Source organism: Alligator sinensis, unplaced genomic scaffold (assembly GCF_000455745.1).
Source record: "Alligator sinensis unplaced genomic scaffold, ASM45574v1 scaffold174_1, whole genome shotgun sequence".
In the NCBI taxonomy this organism is placed as follows: Eukaryota; Metazoa; Chordata; order Crocodylia; family Alligatoridae; genus Alligator; species Alligator sinensis.
In genome coordinates, this window is record NW_005842516.1 from 777,461 (window position 1) to 800,059 (window position 22,599).

Consider the following 22,599-nt stretch of genomic DNA (forward strand, 5'->3'; position numbering starts at 1 on the left):
CTCTAAGTACTGCTAATTAGCCTGTCTTTATGTTAATTGCATGGTGTTACTTATGGTTCTATCTGCAGTTTCACATCAAGGAGACAAATACCATCAAAATACATACAAGAAAAAAATGCATGTTAGCAACCTTTTCAAGCAAAGAGGTGACTGGTCACATTGGATGAAAAGGGTCACACACAGCTTCCTTACCTCCGAAAGTGTTCCCCACAAAAGCTGCAGTCTAGAACTCATCCCATGTAGTTTCTTTTCTTACAGGTGACCACTGAAATACCATCTAGTTACACAAAGAGCTTTTCCAACCTTCTGAACACTTTGAACTATTTGATATCATATTTAGATGCCTTAACAGAGGCTGAGTTTTTTCCCTGATCCCAATCACCCCACAAGTATCTTGCTCAAGGACACATATTTTGTGACAAAGCTGAATATGAAGCTAACTTGATATGGATCCCCAGTCCCATGTTAGGCATCAGACATGTTTATTATCAATTATGGGTTGAACTTTATCCATCTATCCACAGTTTCCTATCATCCATGAGCATCTAGATTTTTTCAACAGGTGACCTGAACAGCTGCAGTGCAGTAGAGTCTAGTGATTGGGGTACTGATAAGCCAGTGCTGTTTGTAGGTCCTATAACCCTAAGGAAACCATTCCTACTGATTCTTTGTGCCTCAGTTTACTCTTCTCAAACATGGGTATTCAATGTACTTGTTGATCAATGGCAGACAAGGTTCTTTGGGTAAATCTGATATCTTTTATTAGACCAGCTCAAATATTTTGGGGAAAAAATCTTCTTTGCAAGCTTTCTACTTGTTGATCAATATGTTGTGTGATTTTTCCACTCACCTAGGCCTCAGGTGAACACACCCCAGGCAGGGACAAAAGGGAGATGCCCTTGGAGGTTCAAATGAGAGTGATGTCAGCATAGATGCAGAGGTTTATACTCCCTTGACAGGCAACATGTAATTAAGTCCCTAAGTTCCAGGCACATTAAAGTGAGCATTAGCTCCAGTGAGCTCCAGGGAACTACCCCTCCCCAAAAGGTGATTGTGGGAGGCTGCATTAATTGAAAAAACCTGCAGTAAGTTTTAAAGTGGCCAGCTTCAGTTGTTTCTGAGACTGGGGGATCTTGGTTCTGCTGTATGACTTGTCTAAGAAACCATGGTTGTACTTCTGCAGAGAGGGTAAGAGCCTATGAGCAACCTGAGGACACTAAAGAGATAGAGGACAGAAGCCAAAGTGTCAGGCTATGGTCTTAACCTGGGGTCTCAGCTTGTCTGGTGTGGCCACTCATCCTAATCAGTGACCTCCTCAGCAGAGCTGTGGGGCAGACAGGTGGTCAGAACCCTCCAGAGACCACTACCACTGGAGTGACCAACCAGGCCCAACTGACCCTTCACTTCTTGCAATACAAACCCCTGACCCAGAAAAGGAAGCATCTGGGCAGCCAGGCTCAACTTTGTACTTAAGCTGCTGCACTCATGGCTTGTGCCTCTACTGGCTCTCTGAGAGATTTTCTGGCTACCTGATCCAGCTTTCCCATGACCTCGAGTGGGGCTGGACACTTTGGATCCCTAGCCTGACTCTGGTTTGACCTCCTGGATTGTGGATCAGACTGTGCTTCTTACCATGCCACCTGCCTGGCTCTCTAGATCTCAGACTCAGTTTTCCAGACAGATTTCCTGGCTTCTGCTTTCTTTACACTCTGATTCTGCAGTCAGACTTGGACTCCTTCAGAATCTGATTGCTTCTTCTGACCCTGGGGCCCCCACAAGACCTGACTTCCCACAGCCTGACATGACACAGGCTCCCATCACAGTTCCTGTTCATGGAGGGACAGCTGCTTACCATTCATGATCAAAAAGTAAGAACCATATTCTGGGCTGATTCTGACTCCTCCTGGGCCCAGAGTTTCCTCTTATGAGTATATCCTAAGTTGGCTTGACCCTGGGGAGATGTTCCTAAGTCCTGACAAACCACTATCAAGTTGAATGTGCCCCTGCCTCTGCCTTTCCCCATGGAGCCCAGGAATGAATAGGTGAGGTGCATTAGGGACATGGACATTTGTCCTTGTCCCATCTATGTCACATTTCTTTTGTTTTGCAATTGTGGGTCTTCAGTACTTGGTCTTCAGGTTCTGCATGTTTTGTTTTGTGTTTCACCCCTTTATTTGAATATCTATCTACTTGTATGTCACATCACCAATATATCAGGAAATACAGTAAGATTCTGGTTCATAAAACAGGAGAGATTGAAAGAAGTAGGAAGGTTTCTGTACCTCATTATTGTAAAAAAAATTATTTACATTTCTAAAAGCATCTTCATACTCAGATTTTAAAAATAATTAGGTGCCCAAAGATGGAAATTGTTCCCACTGAATGGTTCAAAACATTTGGCCACCTAACTTCTATTATAATGAATTTGGTTCTATAGTCTTACTTGCATTATTAGGAAACTACATATCTAAATCTTACCGTTAGACACCATTCATTACAAAAAAAAAAAGCTTTTTATTAGGCCCATGCAAATAAGGAAGTATTCAATTCAAATTTGGCCAATTCAAAGGACAGTGATTTGATTTGGCAATTCAGATCTGTGTCCCAAACTGATTTGGTTGACTCGGCTTTGGAAGAGTTGGCACTGATTCGGAGATATTCAGAGATTTGGCCATAGACTATAATGGGGAATTACTGAAATACCTATAACTCTGTCATTTTGTGATTGATTTGGATAAAAATTGTAACGATTGTAGCCCCTTCTAAAAGCATGAAGTCTGCAAAGCTTCAAGAAGGTAGGTGCAGGGGTTTCTGGGAAACTGCACCTCAGGCTGCTGACAAGCAAAACTTGTGACGTGTGACTTTGTGTGTGTTAAGGTGCACTCACTGGTGCTGGGGCCTCTACACAACACAGTAGTGTGCCCCAATGAGGTCTCCCCTACAGCCTTATCCCAATCCACCACTTTAAATGACAACAGGTAATAAAATAACTTAGTGAGCATTAGCACAGTAGCACCAGCATCATCTCAGGCAGCCAAACTGTGACAGAGCCTTTCTTTCCTCTCCTGCAGGAGATTCTTCTCCAGCGTGTGTGTTAAGGCACACCTTCAAAGGCACAGGGGCCTCTACAGAATATGTTAGTGTGCCCCAATGAGATCTCCTCCTCCTCTACAGCCTCATTCCAGTCCACCACTTTAAATAACAACAGGTAAACAGTGCACTGCAGCACAGTAGCACTAGCATCTCAGGCAGCCAAACTGTCACAAACTAGAGCCTTTATTTCCTTTCATGCAGGAACTTCTTTTCCAGCAGCTGCCAGAGAACTCTCCCTGTAAGCCCCAGCCCTGGGGCTTAGATGTGCCCAGGGCCCTGAGTTCTTCTTGTCAACTGACTCAGGACAGGTGCTAGGTGTGTTGGTCTAAGGACATGGCACTGGCAGACAACGTTATTTGAGTCAATCTGGTATCTTTTAGTAGACCAGATGAATAGTTACTGAAATATATCTTAGAACGCTTTCAGGTTGAAAAACCCTTCATCAGGCTAAGGAAGCACTTCCAGTTGATGTGTGTGCTCTTCCTGGATGGGAGGAATAGTAAAGAAGTCATAGTCTGGCATGCAATGCAGGCAAGAAAGCCAGTCAGTGAAAGTGGAAATGGAGGCATCAGGGGATGAAAGAGACAGGCTGGAGTAGGGGGGAAGAGAGATGTAGTAGGTAAAAGTGGAGAGGTACCTGGAGAGTTCAATGTCCAGCAGGTTGTAGTGTATCATAAATCCACTGTCTGTACTGAGTCCATGAGTTTCTGTACCTAGGAGGCTGATGAAGTGAAGTTCATAGGCCTGGCTGTGAAAAGTGATTTGTAAATTAAAAGAAACACCAAACCTTGCTAACCTCATCACCAGAAGCCAACTCCCTACAGCTCAAAACACAAAACCTGCCAACAATCTCCAGTGCCTCCACAAACTGCACATCAGAATCTTTCAAAGACAAGAATACCCAACTACCTATGGGGGCACATTTCTCATAAAAAAAACACTCTGCCTCCAGTCATTCAGGCCTGATCCTGAAAGAGAATTTACAAACCACATTTCACAACTGGGCCTATGAACTTTACTTCATCAGCACCTCCATCCACTGATTCAGGGCTTTTGCTGCCGCATACGCTGATGCTCTGCTTCACCCTTGGGTCACACATGGCAGCCAGCATGTGGACTGTACTGGATCACAAGGGATCAAGACATTTCCTGATGCCCTCCTTCAGCCAACTCACCAGTGCCTGCATGTCTGGTGACAGCGGCTTGTCCCAGCCAGGAACATTGATCCCCTGGAACTTCTCCATTTAGTTCTCCAGTTCCCTCTCTATGCAGATCACCTGGCTGAGGAGGGCTTCACCTTCACTGAGGTTCTCAGTGGCCTCGAGAAAGGACTTGAGGACCACCGAGATCTGAGCAGGGTATCCCACTCAGCTCTGTTAAGGGTGCCGCTGATCCCAATCTCCCTGAGCAAGGCCATCTCATGGATGGCCTTCTCTTGCTCCATCAGCCTTTCCAGCATCAGGTACATGGAGTTCCAAGTCTCCACACCCTGTATGATTTTATGCTGTGGGATGCTCAGCTCTGCCTATTTCTCTCTCAACATATTTCCCACCCCAATGCTGCGGTGGAAGTAGCCCAACGCTTTCCTGCATTTTGAAATCAGCTGTGTGGTAGTGACAGCAGCATCACTGACAGCCCTGTCCCCCTCCAAGGCATCCCTGACTATGAGGTGCAGCCTGTGTGCCACACAGTGGATGGCAACAAAGTTGGAATCATGGACAGCCTTGACCATATTGGCCCCAGTGTCATTGACCATGAACCCATGGATGAGCTCAGCCTTCCCAGTGAGCCGCCCCTGCACTGGGCAGTTCATGGCCACCACAATCTCCCTTGCCATGTGGGACTCATGCATCACCTCAGCTTGAAGGAGTGCCCACTGATAGCCTGACTGATTGCACCAGTGCCCTGTGAGGGAGAGGTAGGTATGATTGCAACCCTGGCTGCTCCAGATGTTGGAAGTGAAGTGCAAGGCTATTTGCAGCCCTGCCTTGCACAGCTCCTCCCTTAAATACTCCCTGCATGCCTCATACAGGGAAGGCACCACCGTCCTGCTAAAGATGGTTCATGTGGGCACTGGGTAGGATGAGGCCATAAGTGGCAGGAGCTGCCTGAACCCTGGCTGCTCAACTAAGGAGAAGGTATGACCATCCAGAGCAAGCATCTCCCCAGTGCTCTGGGTGACCTCGCTCGCCCTTGCAATGCACCCCACTTTGTATGTGGCTTTCCCCCACCACTCCTGGGTGGCCTGCCTCTGCTTTGTGGGGACAGAGACTTTGGAGCAAGTGGGGGACCACCCTTTGGGCATGCTTCCACTGGTGCCAGGCTGAGCAGGAAGAAGGGCAAGGGGTGCTGTGAGATGCAGCAGCATCGCCATGGTGGTGATGTGTTTAACCTCCTTCCCCTGGCTGATCTGCCCTCAGCAGTGCTGGCAGATAGCATACTTAGGATCATCTGCCACCTCAGAATGATCCCACACTACACTACTCTCCTGCTTCTGGGTTGAGGGTGGGGAGGAACTGACTCAACTGAGCCACTTGCCTCCACAACCTCCTTTGAGATGCATTCCTAAGAAAGAGACTTGGGTCTAAGGGAACTTTGGGGGTGTGGAGCACAAACTCAGATCCCCACCTGGGTCCCCAGAATTTCTTTAGCTAGGGCACTCAGCTCCCTTGGTTCCAGCTCCAGCTCTTCTTCTGGCTGTGGGAGGCTCATGCTGGGAGGTGAAATTGGGGTGGAGGAGACAGTCATTCTGCTGCTGGTGCCTATTTCTGGAGTTAGGGGAGGTGGTGCAGGTGCAGGGATAGGTACTGGTCCCACCTCCTTTCTTCCACTGGTAGCAGAAGACTCAGGGCTGCCAGGAAAGGGGATGAATCTATGTTTGGGGGAAGGGGGCTTGGAGCTCTAGCTTTCCTCCCCTGCCAAAAGACCTGGCACCTGCTTTTCCAGTATGCTTCATATTAATATTTCCTGTATTGGAAAATGTGTCTGTATAGGTAACTAACTAATAATATTTGTTGTCTTTTTTTTCTCTGATGTATGAATGTGTATAACTTCTTCTTCTGTGTTGTGTTTCCTGTTGTATGTGTAACTAAAATAATATCTCTTTTTCTTCTTCTTCTGCTTCTATGAATGTCTGACTTTTGTGCCGTGTTAATCTGAATCTCTATCTGAATTCTTCTGTGTTGTCTTTCATCTGTATGTAATTATAAGTAATAATTTTAGTAACTATAATCTCTTCTTCTTTTATGACTGTCTGACCTCTTCTGTGTTGTAATAATATCTGACTTCTTCTTCTATGATGTATATGTGTGTGTGTGTGTGTGTGTGTGTGTGTGTGTGTGTGTGTGTAGTGTATGTGCTTCCATACACAGAGATGTGCTTACCTCCACAGTGATGGATTGCCAGGGAAAACACAGCTTTCTTTTTAAAAAGTGTTGAGGGGAAAAAAACAAACAAACCCCAAGAACTAATATAAATTGAAATAAATGGATTGGATAGGGATAAGTAGAGGGATTCTAGTTAGTAAGCTTTATCCAATCCTTTCCATGAACAGAAAGTAGCAAGAGACTGACTAGATAAGAAGCCAAGTCAGTCAAGTACCTTTTAGACACTGTTGCTTAGGCAGGAACAGCTCACAAAAGGCACAGAAAGCCTGCAGAGGATTACATGATTTTTCTATGTCCCTCCCCCAGAGCACTGTGATTGGAAGGGGACTAAGGGAAAGATCACAGTCACTAGCCAGCTAGAGACATCAGTGTTTCCCCACCTGCTCCCTCTCCCTCTTGTCAGTTTCTGTACCCCTGAAAGACTGCCTTCCAAATCTCCAAATCTTTTCTGAATCTTTTCTAAATTGATTCAGAGCCTCTGAATTGATTCAGAGGGTTTTTTTTTCTTCTCCCAGTTCAGTTCGGATTTGGTGATTCAGCCTCCAAATCAGCCCAAATCTTCTCCAAATCAAATCATGGAGTGAAGCTTTGCACACCCCTACTCTATATTTTACCCTTAAGTTTTAAAAGGATTGGAGTATTTTTCAAAATAAGTCAGCGGGAGCTAGGCTTCAAACTCCTTTTGAAAGCAAAAAATTTTTATAGTTTTATTTTTTTAGACTCCTTTAAAAAACTTCAGCAAGATCCTAGGCAAGTAGAGCTGGAAGGGACCTCATAAGGTCATGTAGTCCAGCCCCATGTTCAAAGTGGGATCATCCCCAACTAAGATGTCCCAGCCAAGGCTAATTTGAGGTTAAAAAAAATATGTTTTCAATTTCTAGGTCAGTTTTATTTACTCTGCTATAAGAGAAGTCTAAAACATCAATAATTAATGTCATAGGAAGCTCATCTCAAAGGGAAAACAAGAAATGGATTTTATATAATGTATATTTAAGTTATGTACTCACTGCCTCACTACAGTGCTACTAAGTGCTGCTCAAACTAGTGGCATGTCAAAAAGTTGCTTAATTATGCCAATAATAAACAAGATAGTTACATCAGCATTAAACAAAAACAACCCTTCCCTCAAAGTCAATAAGTAAACTTCCACAGCTATCTTATTTCCTCATTGCCTATATGAGGATCTTTCACATCCCTCTCTATTGTCTATTTCTTGCTCTGTCAAAGACAGGGTGAAAGAAAGAAGAGAGTGATGTTTCACCCTGTTTGGGAATTGCTACATTCCTTGTTTGTTGCAAAGCTCGTGAAGTGTCACTTTAGATTCTTGTCAAGAAAAAATGCATCCTAATCACACTTTGATTTTTCAGATGTTTAGGGTTAACTCACTGTATCTTTTCCTCTGGATTATTTACATGTTGGGATCCAATCCTCACTATTTATTTTTAAAGTAATCACACTGAATGGAGAAAATTGAACAGCAAAATGAAACATCTATCACAGAATTCATCCTGCAGGGACTGGTCAATATCCTTGAATGGGACATCCCTCTCTTCCTGCTGTTTCTAGTGATTTACACTGTGGCCATGGCTGAGAACATCCTCATCACTGTTCTGGTTGTGGCTGATCATCATCTTCACACCCCCATGTACTTCTTCCTGGGGAACCTGTCCTTGCAGATCTGCTATAGTTCCACCATCCTGTCCAGAATGCTGGCCAGCCTCCTGACTGGAGACAAAACCATTTCTGTTACGGGCTGTGTCATACAACTTTCTATTTTTGGTTTCCTAGGAGCTACAGAGTGTTATCTCCTGGCTGCAATGTCTTATGGCAGATATATAGCCATCTGCAAACCTCTGCACGATGTAATACTCATGAATGGTAGGATCTGCCGTCAGCTTGCAGCTGGGGCTTGGCTAAGTGGGTTCATGGGTAGTGCTATAATGACAATTCTGGTTACCCAATTAACTTTCTGTGGCCCCAGTGACACTGATCATTTCTTTTGTGATTTCACCCCACTGATAAAGCTGTCCTGCAGTAATGCCAGCCTAGTCACTCTGGTTACTGCTGTGCTTTCCTCTGTGGAAACTCTGCTCCCATTTGTATTCACCATGGAATCCTATGTTTGTATCATCACTACCATCTTGAAAATCCCTTCAACCACTGGGAAGCAAAAGGCATTTTCCATCTGCTCCGCTCACCTTCTTGTGGTAGCTATGTTTTATGGGACCCTAATTGTTGTCTATGTGATACCAAAAACTTCTGCACTCATAGATCTGAACAAGATGTTCTCTCTGTTCTACACTGTCTTGACTCCTGTGGCAAATCCTCTGGTATACAGCCTGAGAAACAAAGAGATAAAGGAATCACTGAGAAATATTGTCAGTCAATGCACAACTTCTCAGTTCTGAAGAGTTCCATATAATGAAGAGGCAGAAATCTACCTCAGAAAGTTAGAGAAGCTTTAGCTAGTGTCCCCTAAATTCATCCAAGTAGACCCTTACCAAGGAAAGTAAAGACATACAGATTTTTTTTCAAAAAGCCCTCTTTCTCTTTGAGTTTCAGTACTGTCATTTATTGCTTTATCTAGTGCATTAAAGGTGCAAATGGGGCTGTTGGGTATTTAACCAAGGTTGCTTGAAATCCAGTGAACAGGGATCATGGCAGAGGATGTGGTAGGTAACTTCATCTGTATGTGAACCAGACAGAAAACAATGGGCAAGGTCCACAGCAGAAATTAACAACTTTGAACATGTCATCTGTTTCAAATCACACACATCATTTATAAATTCATGGGCCAAATCCTTCCTGGTGTATATCACTGTACCTTGAACAAAGTCAATGATCTATGAGAAACAAGGAGCTGGTTTCCCTGGATATAATGAGTAAGGCTGATTTATATCTGGAACCTTACCTGTATTGCAGTTCTGTTGAATTATGTGTTTTATACATACAGCCAATTAAAAAGAATGGATCTATACTGGACCCTGGAATGTGTAATATATTGTGACACCACTTGTCTTTGGGGTGTGGGAATATGGAGAAAGAAATTAAAATTAAATTAAAATAAAATGAGAGAGAGAATACAATATATCTGGGTTCCCCCCTCCTGCACCCCCCCTTCCTCCTTTACACCAGTCTAGCCTCCAATCAACCTGTATGAAACAGGACAGGATCTGCCTTCACCCCCAGGACAGTAAGGGAAAGTGGCAGTGGAAGATTGGTGCTGGGGATATGGGAAGGGGGGGTGACTATGAGCACAGATTTGAAAAAGAAAGAAAATTTAACTTTCTTCAGGGACTTAAGTCCACAGCTGCTGCTTAGGCCATGTGCTCAGAAATGGGAATGCAGCTATGCTACTGTCACCATCTTATTTGTCCCTGATATTCTCACCTTTTCCCTTGATACCAAGACATTCAATAGTTCTTTCGGCTATTTTGTATGGCACCTCCCAAAAAGTGCATAAGTCTTGTACATATAGAGCAACACGGCATGCTTTCTCTTCCCTTTCAATCTTGAACAAATTATAACCATAATTATATATACACACACACACACAAACACACACACTCACCAGTTCACACACATACAACCCACCTACACATAAACACAGGTAAGTTCCTAACTTGGGTGTTGTGATGTGTATGTATGTATGTGCTTGGTGTACTTGGGATACCTAGGGAAAGGTTAAGGTAAGATAGTAGAAGTTGAGAGAGTGAAAGTTGCTGGGAGTGAAAGTCACCAGGACCGGGATTAGAACCGGTAGACTAGAGGGGCCTGGGCTGAAGAACTGAGGCTCAGGGGTAAATTTAGGTTAATTGATCTTAATTAATTAAAAGACAACACCCAAAGCCTGCAGAAAAGGGGAGCAATGCGGGCACAGAGACTGGGACTGGAGCCAGGGCTATGGGGGAGCTGAAAAGGTAGGTGGGGAGAGGGGAAATGGGACTAAGGGAAAGTGTGGGTGTTAAAGAGGGGCTCTGGGTGTGGGGAGCCAGAGGATGGCTCCAGGGCAGCTAGAGAAGTTGCAGGAAGTGGCAGTAGGTGCTGGGAGCTGGAGAAAGGCTCCAGCTGCTGGAGAAAACTGCAGGACAGCCAGGAGGAGCTGGGAAGCTGCAGGCAGGCGGGAGGGGGATGACTACAGATGATGGAGGAGCCTGAAAACAGAGAGACAGACAGCAGAAAATCACAGGAAAAAAGTCAGGAGAGACTGAAAGGTGGCAGGGGCAGTGGAAAAGCAGAGAAAGGCAGCAGAAAGTCACAGGGAAAAGACAGTAGGAGCAGGGAGAGAGCAGAAAATCATAGGAAAAGCAGCAGGAGAGACTGAAAGGTTGCAGGGCAGTGGGAAAGCAGAGAAAGGCAACAGAAAGTCACAGGGAAAAGGCAGTAGATGGCATGGGAGGCTGAAAAGCAGCAGGGACAGTATGAAAGCAAGGAGAGGCTGAGAGGTGCCAGAAAAGGGGAGATGAAATTGGGAGGAGATCGGGAAATTAGTGGAGAGGGGTGGGGGCTGGAGCTGAGAGAGAGAGAGAGAGAGAACAAGGCTGGAATTTAAGATAGGGAAGGGACTGGGATTCAGTAAAACATGAGCCAACTCGGGGTTGCAAATGACAGTGGTTTTATTGAACAGGGGAGATGGTTACACAATGTCTTATTGGTTCCACCCACACCCACACACACACACACACACACACGCGCGCGCAAACACACACACTGGCAGCAGGGCTTAGAGAGGCTTGGTGCAGGGGTTGAAGTCCACGGAAGTCCAGGAGGAGAGAGAGAGAGAGAGAGAGAGAGAGCGCCCAAATTGTAGGAGGAGGTGTGCAGATAATATCTGCTTATCCCAGGCTGGAAAGGGGTCCTTGTCCAGTAGATGTTGTCCAGAGGGGGGTCTCCAGCAGGGCCTCTGGGTGGATAGGTGATGTGACATGGTGCTGGTCCAGATGGAGAGGGCATCCCACTGGGTCTGTCTTCACTGCCTCTTTTTATAGGGGCAGACCTTGTGTGATCCTAGTGACAGGAGGCATGCCTAGGCAAGGGTCAGCCCCTGGTGTACTGAGCATGTGTGCTCCAGGCAGGGAGGTGCAGTTACAGGTGTTTGTAATGGTGGGATACAATGATAGAGTTGCTGGTTCTGCAGGGTCTTCTGTCTTTCAAATGGTGGATTCTTGTCTCTGTTCCTGGGTGAGGTCTGTGGTTCCTGGATGAATCAATGCGAGGTGATGGCCCAGTCATTACAGACCATTCAGCAGAGGCCTGCTACCATTGTATTTCAGTCATTCCCAATCAGTCTCATTCATCCGGGAACCAGTTTACTTGGGAGGGGTACGTGACTCATACAGTTGCAACAGGGGATGCCCAAGCAGAGGACACAAGATGGAGGCTTGACATCTGAAATGGAAAATTGAAATGACTTTGGTTCACTTACAAACACAGGCCTAAACCATACAATATCCATATAAAAAAATAAAAATCAATACAAAAATGATAATAATACAATATACAACAGTAAAAACCAATACAAACCTAATAATTATACAAAAAAACCAGTGGATATCCAAAATCAAAAACTTGCTACCAAAATAAAAATGTTAAAGCTGATCCTAAGTCTGAGCTCACTTATACTTATCTATCAGGAACAGAGAGGGAATGGAAAATGTCAGAAATGGTTGGGGAATGCATTTTAAAATAAATTTAAAAAAAAAAGAAAAACTGAGGGGTTTGCTACACACCCTTATGCCTTCCATAGTCTAATCTCAGTTTCTGCTTCCAGGATTCTCCAGAGGATTCAGGTGCGTGGGGCCATGGAGAAGTGGAGTGTGGCATGTCTTCTAACTGCAGTCTCAGCTGTCCAACATGCAATGCCTGATGGAACAGATAAAAATGGAGGTGTTGTAACCCAAAAGCAAGTTGGGTGCAGAGTCACTGGGAGTTATGGGTTGCATCCACTCCTGCGAAACTTGTGGTATCTGCCTCACCCCCGACTTTTGAGAATCCTAGATCTGCCTATACTTATACAACTCCAGGTCTTTGGACCTTGAACTACCCACCAGTAGGATTATGTACCACATTTCTGCCCAGTCCTTTGACAACTCATGGGTAACAAAGCTCAGCCTTAAGTACTCATAGAGACTTGTGCTTACACCTCCTTTTTTTCTTGGCTGAGGACAGCCTGTGAAATGCTTTCCAAGGGACAACTCTGAAGTGTGGTGTGAAGGGCAGGAGAGATCCCAGATGAATCTAGATTTGGAGGTTCCACCACTGCAGACTTTCTTACAGCCCAAAGTGAGTGCTGACCCCTCAGTGCCCTTTGCCCAACTCCCTCTTAAAGAATCTGCACCCCTACGAACTTTACAATTTTATCAGGAGAGCCTGGAGATACGATTCGGGGCACCCTGCCCTTTACATTCATATACTTCCCACAAATAGCTAAAAATAGGTCCAAGTAGTCCCCAACACTATGGATATTCAACCTCATGAGATAATACAGAGAAAGAATACAAATGATCATGACAGAATACATATAACATAAGCAGGGTTACGCCTGTGTGTTGGGAGTAGGTCACAGCATCCATTTGTGTTTTTTCATGTGCATATATTTATCTGCCTCCTTTTGGGTATATACATATGTAGTCCTCTCCATGTTTGTGTTAGGTGATGAACATTTGCTTACTATTTGGGAGTGAGGGCATATGTTTGAATGACTGAAGCTTATGTATTTTTGAGCCTTTGTAGAAGAGGGACAGTTAGGGCTAGGTCTTCAACTGGGATGACTGAATGCATTTCCAATGAAAGCAAATGAATAAAGCCTGTTTCCATCAGTTAAGGATTAGACCTAGCTCTACAAGTCTCTACCTGATTCATACACTGTACTAATGACCTCCAGGCAGAGTGATGCTCTGCAGTAGGGCAATGCGAAATTTTACCCCATGTTTCATTTTGAAGCTGTGTCATTGTGTTTTGAGCTCAAAACAGCAAAATTGAAATGGAACAAAAGTCTTCAAAACAGTGTTGAAACAAAACAAGCGCACTTGAAATGTTTCAAAAGTTTCTAAAAGTTTTGGGTTTCAAAGCCAGGCTTGGCATCAGTGCTAGTTCCAGCTAGCAGCAGCAGCCTCCTGTCATCCAACAGTCAGACTGGGGACTTGCCCTCACCCCTGGGAGGGCTGCAGGGCTGTAACAGACTCCTCCCAGGGGTGCAGGCAGGCAGCCAATCTGCCTGCTGGATGAAAGGAGGCTGCTGCTGCTGCCTCAGACCAGCACTTGGTGCAGTCGGCACCCAGCACCAGGAAGATCGGTGTTGCCACCAGTCCCAGCAGGAAACACCAGCCTCCTGTGATCCAGCAGGCATACTGGGGGCTTGCCCTGTGCTGGACTTCTCTCAGGGGTTCAGGCCATTGATCAGCCTGCTGGATCACAGAAGGCTACTCCTGCTGCCTGGGATAATGCTGGGCACAGCCTGCACCCAGTGCCAGGAAGATCAGTGCTGCTGGCTGGGGCCAGCAGCAGCACTGATCTTCCCAGTGCTGGGTGCGGGCTGGGCCCAGCGCTGTCCCAGCGCTGTCCCAGGTGGCAGGGAGATCAGGGGCCAGCCCACACCCCTGGGAGGGCTGCGGGGGCTGTGCCGGACTGCTCCTGGGGGTGACAGGAGGCTGGTTCTGATCCTGGGGGTGGGTTCCTGAATGAGCTGATTTGCCTTGGGCAGGCCTGCCACTGTCCCCAGGCAGGAGAATGAGCCTCCTGTCATCTGGCAGGCAGATTGGGGGCTTGTACCCCTGAGAGCAGTCTGAAAAAGACCCTGCACACTTCCTGGGGGTGTGGTCAGGCCACCAATCTGCCTGCCAGATGATAGGAAGCTGGTGCTGCCAGCTGGGGCCAATGGCAGCACGAATCTTCCCAGTGCTGCGTGTGGGCTGCACCCAGCACCATCCCAGACAGCAGAGCAGCCTCCTGTGATCTGGCACTCCCAGGAGGGCTGTGGGGCTCTGACAACTCTTCCTGGGAGTGCAGGGGCTCACAATCTGCCTGCCAGATGACAGAAGGCTGGTGCTGCAAGCTAGAACCGGCGCTGGGCGCAGCTGAGGCTGGGAAGATTGCCAATGCTGCTGGTCCCAGGTGGCAGAAGCAGCCTTCTGTCATCCAGCAGGCAGATCAGGGGTTTGCCCACACCCCTGGGAGGGCTACAGGGTCTGTGTCAGACTCCTCCCAGGAGTGCAGGCCCCCAATCTGCTTGCCAGATCACAGGAGACTGGTCCTGCCGGCTGGAACCAGCGGCAGCACCAATCTTCTAGGCGCTGGGTGAGGAATAGCCTATGGGCGAATCATTAAAACAGCATCAAAACAGCAAAACAGGTTTGACTAAATGAAACAGAACTGTGCTTTTGAAATTAGATGGAACTTGAAATGAAACACTGTTCTGTCAAAAAGTCAAAACAGAAGTCGAAGCAGAAAGCTGCTATTTTGCACAGCCCTACTCTGCAGGGCACTCATTACAGTTCAACAAATGTACTGTTGGCTGGATAGGTTAGCTGGGACTGGCACATCACTGGTTCATGCCAGCATCCCCAGTATGCTTTACATGTTTCCGGAGTCAGGAATGAATTTCGCACTCTGGTCCTCCTCTTAGTTATTGTTGTACTAGCAGCCCTATGAAAACCTCAATGCTATATGGGATACTGACTCTTCTCTCCTCCCCATCTCACTCTGCGTAGTCTCAGAAGGCAAACAGGGGGATGTGAACTGAATGCTGGATCAGAACATCCTCACCTCTCTATTTCAGTAAATTTACTATTTTGGGGAGAGAAATCTGTGGGGGAAGTTTTGGAGAGTATGTAGAGATATGCATATGCTTGTATTCAAAATAAACTACCTCTCCAACTGTCTGGAAGTATCCATTTGTATAATCATCTGTTCAGCTGCTAAACAGTCATTTTTCTATGTGTCTGTCCATTCCATAATTCCTTTCTTATAAACTATCTGGTTAACTGTCCCACTACACTTCTACCACTTTGCTTTGCCCCTGGTGACTGATCTCAGAAGTTGCAAGGAAGGGTCTGTCTACAAATTGCTTTGCCCTATGTCTGCTGATGCCTGGTGCAAGATTGGAGTGACAGGTTCCCACCAGGAAAGGTCCATTTAATGTAATTCATATTAATTTCAGTTCTTAATTAGGATTAAATAAATAAACAAATATGTTCTGGGCTCATTGAAATCCTCCTCCCTGTCAACACACACACCAAAAGAAATCTCTTCAGTAATCCATGCAACACATTAAGCCCTACAGAGATTTAAAACAGATTGCAACGCTCATTCCAACTTCATGAATTGTAACAAACACCCCGAGGAGTATCAGAATGAGCTATTGAGATCTTTACTGTATGGGGAGTTTTCACAAACCTCTTGAGGTCAGAGACAAAGAAAATCACTTGTTATTTTAATGGGTTCCACTGAGGGCCATTAGAGGAGAAGCTTAGTTGTGAAATGAAGATCTGAGTGCAGTCTCATTGGGATTGCTAAGAAAGTCAAGAAGCAAAGATTACAGTGAGAAAAAGGAAAGGAATGGAAGGCTGGAATGTCAAGGAGTTCCTGATGTGGATGGTGAAAGGAGACCTGTGAATGGAGATGCCTTTCTTCCTAAATTCCTTCCAGCTCTTGCGTAATGGAAAAAATGTACAGAGGTCCGGTGCAGTGACCTTGACATTAAAACAAAGCCCAGGTTCCCACAAGGCTGGGCCTGGTTGCAAGCTGAGATGTTGTGATCTGCAGATCAGTCAGTGCCCCTACCTTATGACAAGCACACCTGTCCTACCTGTAAACTTGCCTCCCTGCACTGCCAGTGTCATAAGTCCTCATCTCCAGCCACTTTGCCATCTCTGGCTTTCCACATAGAACTTTTGTTCACCCTCCAGTCTCAGCCATGGGCCTCTACCCTACAGTTTTGCCAGTGCTTCTTGGTCCTGATGTATGGCCTCCTGTTATACTAGCCCTGACCTTCCAGCCTGCAGCCTCTGCTCTGCTAGTATGCATTAATTCTGGCCTGCAATTTCCTGCTGTCCCAGAGAATGGGCCCCTTAGGTTGATAGATCTCCACCCCAGATCACAGACTAGTACACTTACAGCCTGGCTCCCATCACAGCCTTCCTGATCCCTTCACTGCTGACTACAGCTGCTTCCCAGCTGTGCCAGTATATCACAGCAATAAGTTACAGGTCCCTGCTACATGTTCAAATTAAAGCTGGGGAGAAACCAGCTGTAGAGGGGATACACATTTTCAAGGACTAACTTTGTAGCTGGTTGGCTCCTTTTATAGTTGTATAGTCATATTTAATATGCGATTATTACTTTGAATATGTGGCTGATGTAAATGTATTATGCAATTAACCAGTGACTTCTGTGTTAATTACTTTAAAGTGTGGCCAGTCTAAATTTATGGTTTTTTGTTTGGGTTTTTTTAAACTAGTGAGTTGCCTAATATAAGTAGTGTGTGACAGGGGCCATAGGTTCCTCTGCCATTGATGTCTACAGTGGCTTAACAAGGGTGGAGAGACTGGGATAACCACCTTGGGTGCTCAACAGGGGGTTGATGAATAGACAACTGGCAGTGGCTGTGAGGCTGCATGGGCAAGTCTCCAGTGCTTTTGGGCTCTGTGTCATCCACATTATTACATGGCTGTCTCATCCCAAACAAGGAGCCCTGAGAGGTCTCTTCACTATAGATACTCTGTTGCGCTGCCTGCTCATGACCCGTGTTTCCTTTTTTGTCAGTGTTTAAAGTATCACCTACAGCCTGCCTTGCCCCCAGTGTGCCCAATATTCACACACACACACGCGCGTGCGCATGCACACACACACACACACACACACCTCTTTCAGTGTACTAATAAAGGGGTCAGCCTGCAGATTGGATCCATCCCATAGAGCCACTAGATTTGGCCCAGGGAGCCAGAAAACCTGATTGCCGCCAATGACCATAGTATGGCTTGGTCCACGAGAACCCTTACCAGGGCCAATCAGTTGCCATAGTTTCTCCCTTCTCTCCTTTCTCTCAGCCCAGAGTGGGCATAGCTGTTCCTGCAACCCAGCCAGGGAGTGGTCAGGGAGCAGGGGGCTTGGGAGAAGTCCTGCCACTGCTGCTGATAGATTTGCAAAGCCAACCAGTCTGCACTGGACTGACGCCAGGTGTTTCCAGCTCACAGCTTACAGACCTGCCAGCGACTGCACTCATGCACTACAGTTGTGGCCTGAAAACTCTGTGCTGCTCCATCCCAGGGACTGTGGATAGCCCTGAAAGCAACCTGCAGTACTACATTAAGCATGGCCCTTACTAGCAATCCTTCAGTTTGGGATAACTATTGAATCCCAGCCCAGAGGAGTTGTACTGATCAGCAAAGGATGGGGTAAGGCCACACTTTCTCAACTCATGACAGAGCAAGTTTTATTTTCTATTACCCCCAAACACAAACATAGAGCATGTGGGAAAGAAACATGCACACACCGAATTGAGTCATTTCATGGACAGCAGAGACATAGCTGTGCAATTGTGTATATAGACATGAACAAGCAAAAATCCACCCACACACATACTGCACAGGACTTATTCCCTTCTGCTGTAAGAACATAAACAATGCAAAAGGCATAAAAGTTGATAAATGCACACATCCTTCTGTATGAAAAGATAGCATGTACATCTTCTAGTGCAGTTCTGGCTATTCACAGTGCAAACCTAGGTGCCTTAAATGATGTGGAGCAAGCAATGGGCACATATACATGTTCATTAATGTGCAATATTTACTGTGGATTGAATTTAGCACTTTATAATCAAGTACTAAATAAATGTGCAGTAATGTCATTGAACACCATTTTAGTAGTGCTACTGAGCGTAGCCTAGTAATACTGAACAGTAGTATATTAGCACCATTTGTGTTGTGACACGCTACTGTGCAGCATTATTTGGCTACTGTGCAGTTAGCATCTCATGTAGACGTGCCAACTAGTAGGTTGTTATGCAAAAGCTCCACATCCCTAAGGTAGTTGGAAAATACTCAGACTTCCACATTAACTCTCAGTGTCAGTGTCAGAAGGATATTGATGCTTTGTTTCCAAGAGGGGAGGGGCAATTAGGGGAGGTATTTATATTGCATCTACAAGTGATATCCTCAACACCTGAAAAGACTTTTTTCCAGGGTCAAGACTTGCATGTATTTTTTTTTTTTGTGTTATTAGTGAGACAGAAAGAAAAAAGGAAGATTATAAGTGAGAGGGGTGTGATAAGAAAATAGATAAACCCACCGATGCCTCTCTGAAGATATATTGTGATGCTTTTTTTTGTCTTGAAAAATTGCCTCCTATTTGTTCTCTTAACATCAGCACTTCGCTCTTTAAGTTAGGCAGTCTTCTAAGGAAGAGCAAAGAATCCTGTCTTTCTCTATGTCTATGCTTGGACAAAAAATTAATTCCCATATTTTGTGTATAGATGTTGGATAATGAGTTATTATTTTATTTTTTAATTTGGAGTGTGAGGGGATTATGTGTGAATGGTAGGAGTATGTGCATGTATGTTTAAAAATATATTTAATGTATTCAAAGAAAATTTAACTTAGTGTATCAAAAAGACCTCAGGTAGAACAATATGTACAATTCTGGTTGCCAAACTTCAAGGGAAAAAAGGGAAAAACCATCAAAGATACAAAGTGCTCTTGCGGTGAGCAGATGATCAGTCTAAAGAGTTTACTTTGTTTATAATCCTTGAATCAGAAAACCTGGAGTTTTTTGGTTGGTAAAGTGGAGGATTACAAGTGAGAGGGGAGTGACAGAAAAAAAGGGAAAACTATTGATGGCTCACTGAAGGAATATTGCGGTGCTCTTGTTCCTCTTGACAAATTCCCTGCCACTAGTTTTCTTAACATCAGCAGTTCACTTTTCCAGGAGGCAGTGAAGAATGCTATTAAGTGCAAGGAGTCTGCCTTTACTGGGGATAATAATTTAATTCCCATATTTCCTTATGGATGTATGGTGAGTACGTTAGGGATTTGTTGGCCCTGACAGCGCCAGTTTTGATAGTGACAAGCAGCTCTACAGCTCAGGTATTAGAATATTTACCCAGGACATGGGGTACCAATACTTAAATACCTCCTGTGCTTGAAAGAGCCAAAATTCACAACTTCTCAGAAAGTATTCAAACCAGCAAAGTTAGGAAACTGTAGCCTACTATTCATGGCATTGAACTTGTAGGTGTCTCCTCAATTTTGATACTCACTTTCAGGTCTGTTCCTGCCCCCCACATCCCCACACCTTCCCCATCCAATCCCCAGCAAAAGCACTTTTTGGGGAAGAGACCAAAATCAAGGGATTCATTCTTCCAGGTCAGTCATTTTCCCTTTTCTGTACAGTGCCACAGCTTCCACAGAAGTGTTGGGAATTCCCCTATTCAAGGGAACTTGAAACTTTGGAGTTCATCTAGTTGTCACATTGCCATTGCTATCATTAATAAACATAGTCATGGCTGGTTGAAGGTGAACTGTTTTTTCTTGGAATGGTTTGTAATTTGGGAGATTTTCCTCTCACTTTCATTTTCTGCTTTGTTCATTTGCTTTCAATTGCCTGTGATTTTAGACCAAATAAAAAGCTACATTTAATCCTTGAAAAATGTCTAATTTCCCAAAAACTCCTAAATGCTCACACTTTTCATAGGTTTCTAAAGTACTGGTACTTAGGTATTCTAAAGTACTGGTGATGAGAATGTACATGTCAAATTAAGGTGTGATGATAAAACATTTTGAGTGAAAGGGAAAAGGAACAATGCATGGTTCATTTGATGAATAATTTGTCTTGAGAATGTAAAAATCATATCTGGAAAATACTCATTATTTTAAGTTAAGTTACCAAAGGCAAGCATGTGGGTGATAATAGATTTGGAACTGATCTTGCACCCAGATGCATAGAAATAGGGCCCTGCAATTAGACTTAACTTTGGATGTTTACAGAAGCTGCCTCTGTAGATCCAGTTCAGTGATCTGGGCTTTTCAGTGCTGTTGTATTGTGAATATATATTCACATGAAACAACATTTACTATTCAACCAACCATTTTCCTGAATCTAAGAAGAATAGCATCTGGTAAAGCTTAAGAAAAGAAAGGAGGGAAAGTCAACAAAATTAATGGAGTTGGAAAATGATTCTCCCTCCTCCTCTAGATATAGAGTACTTTTTATAATGTATTTCATTACACCTTAATGGAAGCCAGTGGGTTACACAGATTTGATTTGGTGGGGAAAAAAGCAATGGGGTCAAACAGATGTCTGGATTAGGTTCAAAGAACCTGTATTCCTTATAAGCAAAGTCTGAGGTGCCTCTTGGCTTTGGTTGCTAAACACCAAACAATACAGAGATTGTTGTTTTTTTTTAAAGAAAGTGCCTGCTCAGCAATATAGGAAACTCAGGATCCTTCAAAGCAGCAGTTTTCAACCTCCATCCCATGGTCCAAATGCGGCCAGATGATTTGGAGCTGAATATTTGGTGCTGGGGGAATTTTTTTAGGATTAATGGCTTTTGCTTTCTGAGACCCAACAATTGATGCCAGCATCATACCCCTGCTGCTGAATTTCTGGCTCTGTGGGGAGCCCAGTAAGCCAGATGGTATTGTCCCATGCTCTGGATTGTGCCAGCACACAGGGCCAGATAAACATGTGGGTTTGCTCCAGGGCTGGAACTACTGTGGTATTGAATCTTGCATGTCTATCTTATAAAGGGCCTCAGACACTGCTGTCTTAGGCTACTTGCATGCTAAGATAATACTATTGGACTCATGTTAGGAGTATTGCTGTAAAACTACAGTAACTTAGTGCTTAACAAGGCCCACTGATGACAGCCTTTGACACATCAGAGACATGGACATACATGATGGTGTATTTAGGAAGCCATCTTACTAAGAACAACAGCAATAATTGGGTGAGATCATTTTCATTTTTGTTTCTTGGCATTCTGTAATGTTTCTCCACTTGTAACCCATCAATCCAGCTGTGGACCGGGTAATTCAGGATTCAGTGTAGACACATGCATTGTATACCTAGTGTCTCAAAGAAGAGTTTTGTTTGATGGCTCCCAATATACAGAACAATGTGAGCACTCTTTGGACAAGGTATTGCCACCTACAGCCTTTGACCTCATCTCTTCTTATGCAGATCGTCTTGGGCTTGACAATTTCTTACTTAATCAAAGGCGGTTCTCTAGTGAATCCACACCTATATGGCTAATGTTTTTAACTCATGCTGGGAAGTGGATCTTCCAACCTTTCTATGCAGGCAGACTCTTCTGGGTCAGGAGGCACTGAAAGGCCTGAATCTCTTGTTCAAAGACTTTTCACTGAGTGGGCTTGCCCACAAGCAGTGAATGGAGAACAGCTCCACTAACTGATTTGCTCTTCAGTCATGGACCCAGGGATCCTAGGCTCCTCAGTTCTCATTTAGGCATATCGCGCCTCCATACTTCCTGTTCTAATGAGCTTAAAGTGCATGTTCCTTGAAGCAGAGTGCTCCGTGCTGGGCACAGTGCACCTTGCAGCAGAGGAGGTATGTCCCTTCTCATGTAGCATAGGAAACAAGAAGTTTGTCCCTCTAAGGATGCCAAACTTAGGGCAAATGAAAGCCATCCCCAGCAGAGACAACTTAGAAGAGAGAAGTTCCAGTAAGAGGCCAGGAAAACAAAGTGAGCCCTCAGGAAGCCAGCAAAAATTCCAGCCTCCTGATTGGCTGGGTGGGTTCCATTAAAAGAGAAGGTATATGTGCAGGGACAGAGTGGAAAGACGGAGCCCTGTGGGGCTGATCCACCCTTTAGGGATGGCCGGAGCTCATGAGGGGACCTCCAGAGGGCCTGAGACCATGCAGCCCTGAGCAACCAAGTCGGGGCTAGAGGATATGATAGGCTGATCCACACAGAGACGCAGCCACCAGGAACCCACAAGCCTGTGTGGGGTGCAATTAAAGGCGAGACCAGAGGGAAATAGCCTGGGTCGCCTTAGGCATCTGCGAAAGGCTGGGATTCACTGGAGGGGAAGCAAGTATTGGGTGTCACACTGGAAAGCTGTGTGATAAGGGAAAACCTATGGGGCATGAGCAAAGGGGTAGGGAA

At 45.0% G+C, this 22,599-nt stretch overlaps 1 pseudogene; it reads left to right on the forward strand.

The window, feature by feature from the left end:
* The first annotated feature begins 7,939 nt into the window (after window positions 1-7,939).
* The window catches only part of LOC106722650, a 16,813-nt pseudogene continuing 2,153 nt past the window's right edge, over window positions 7,940-22,599 (forward strand).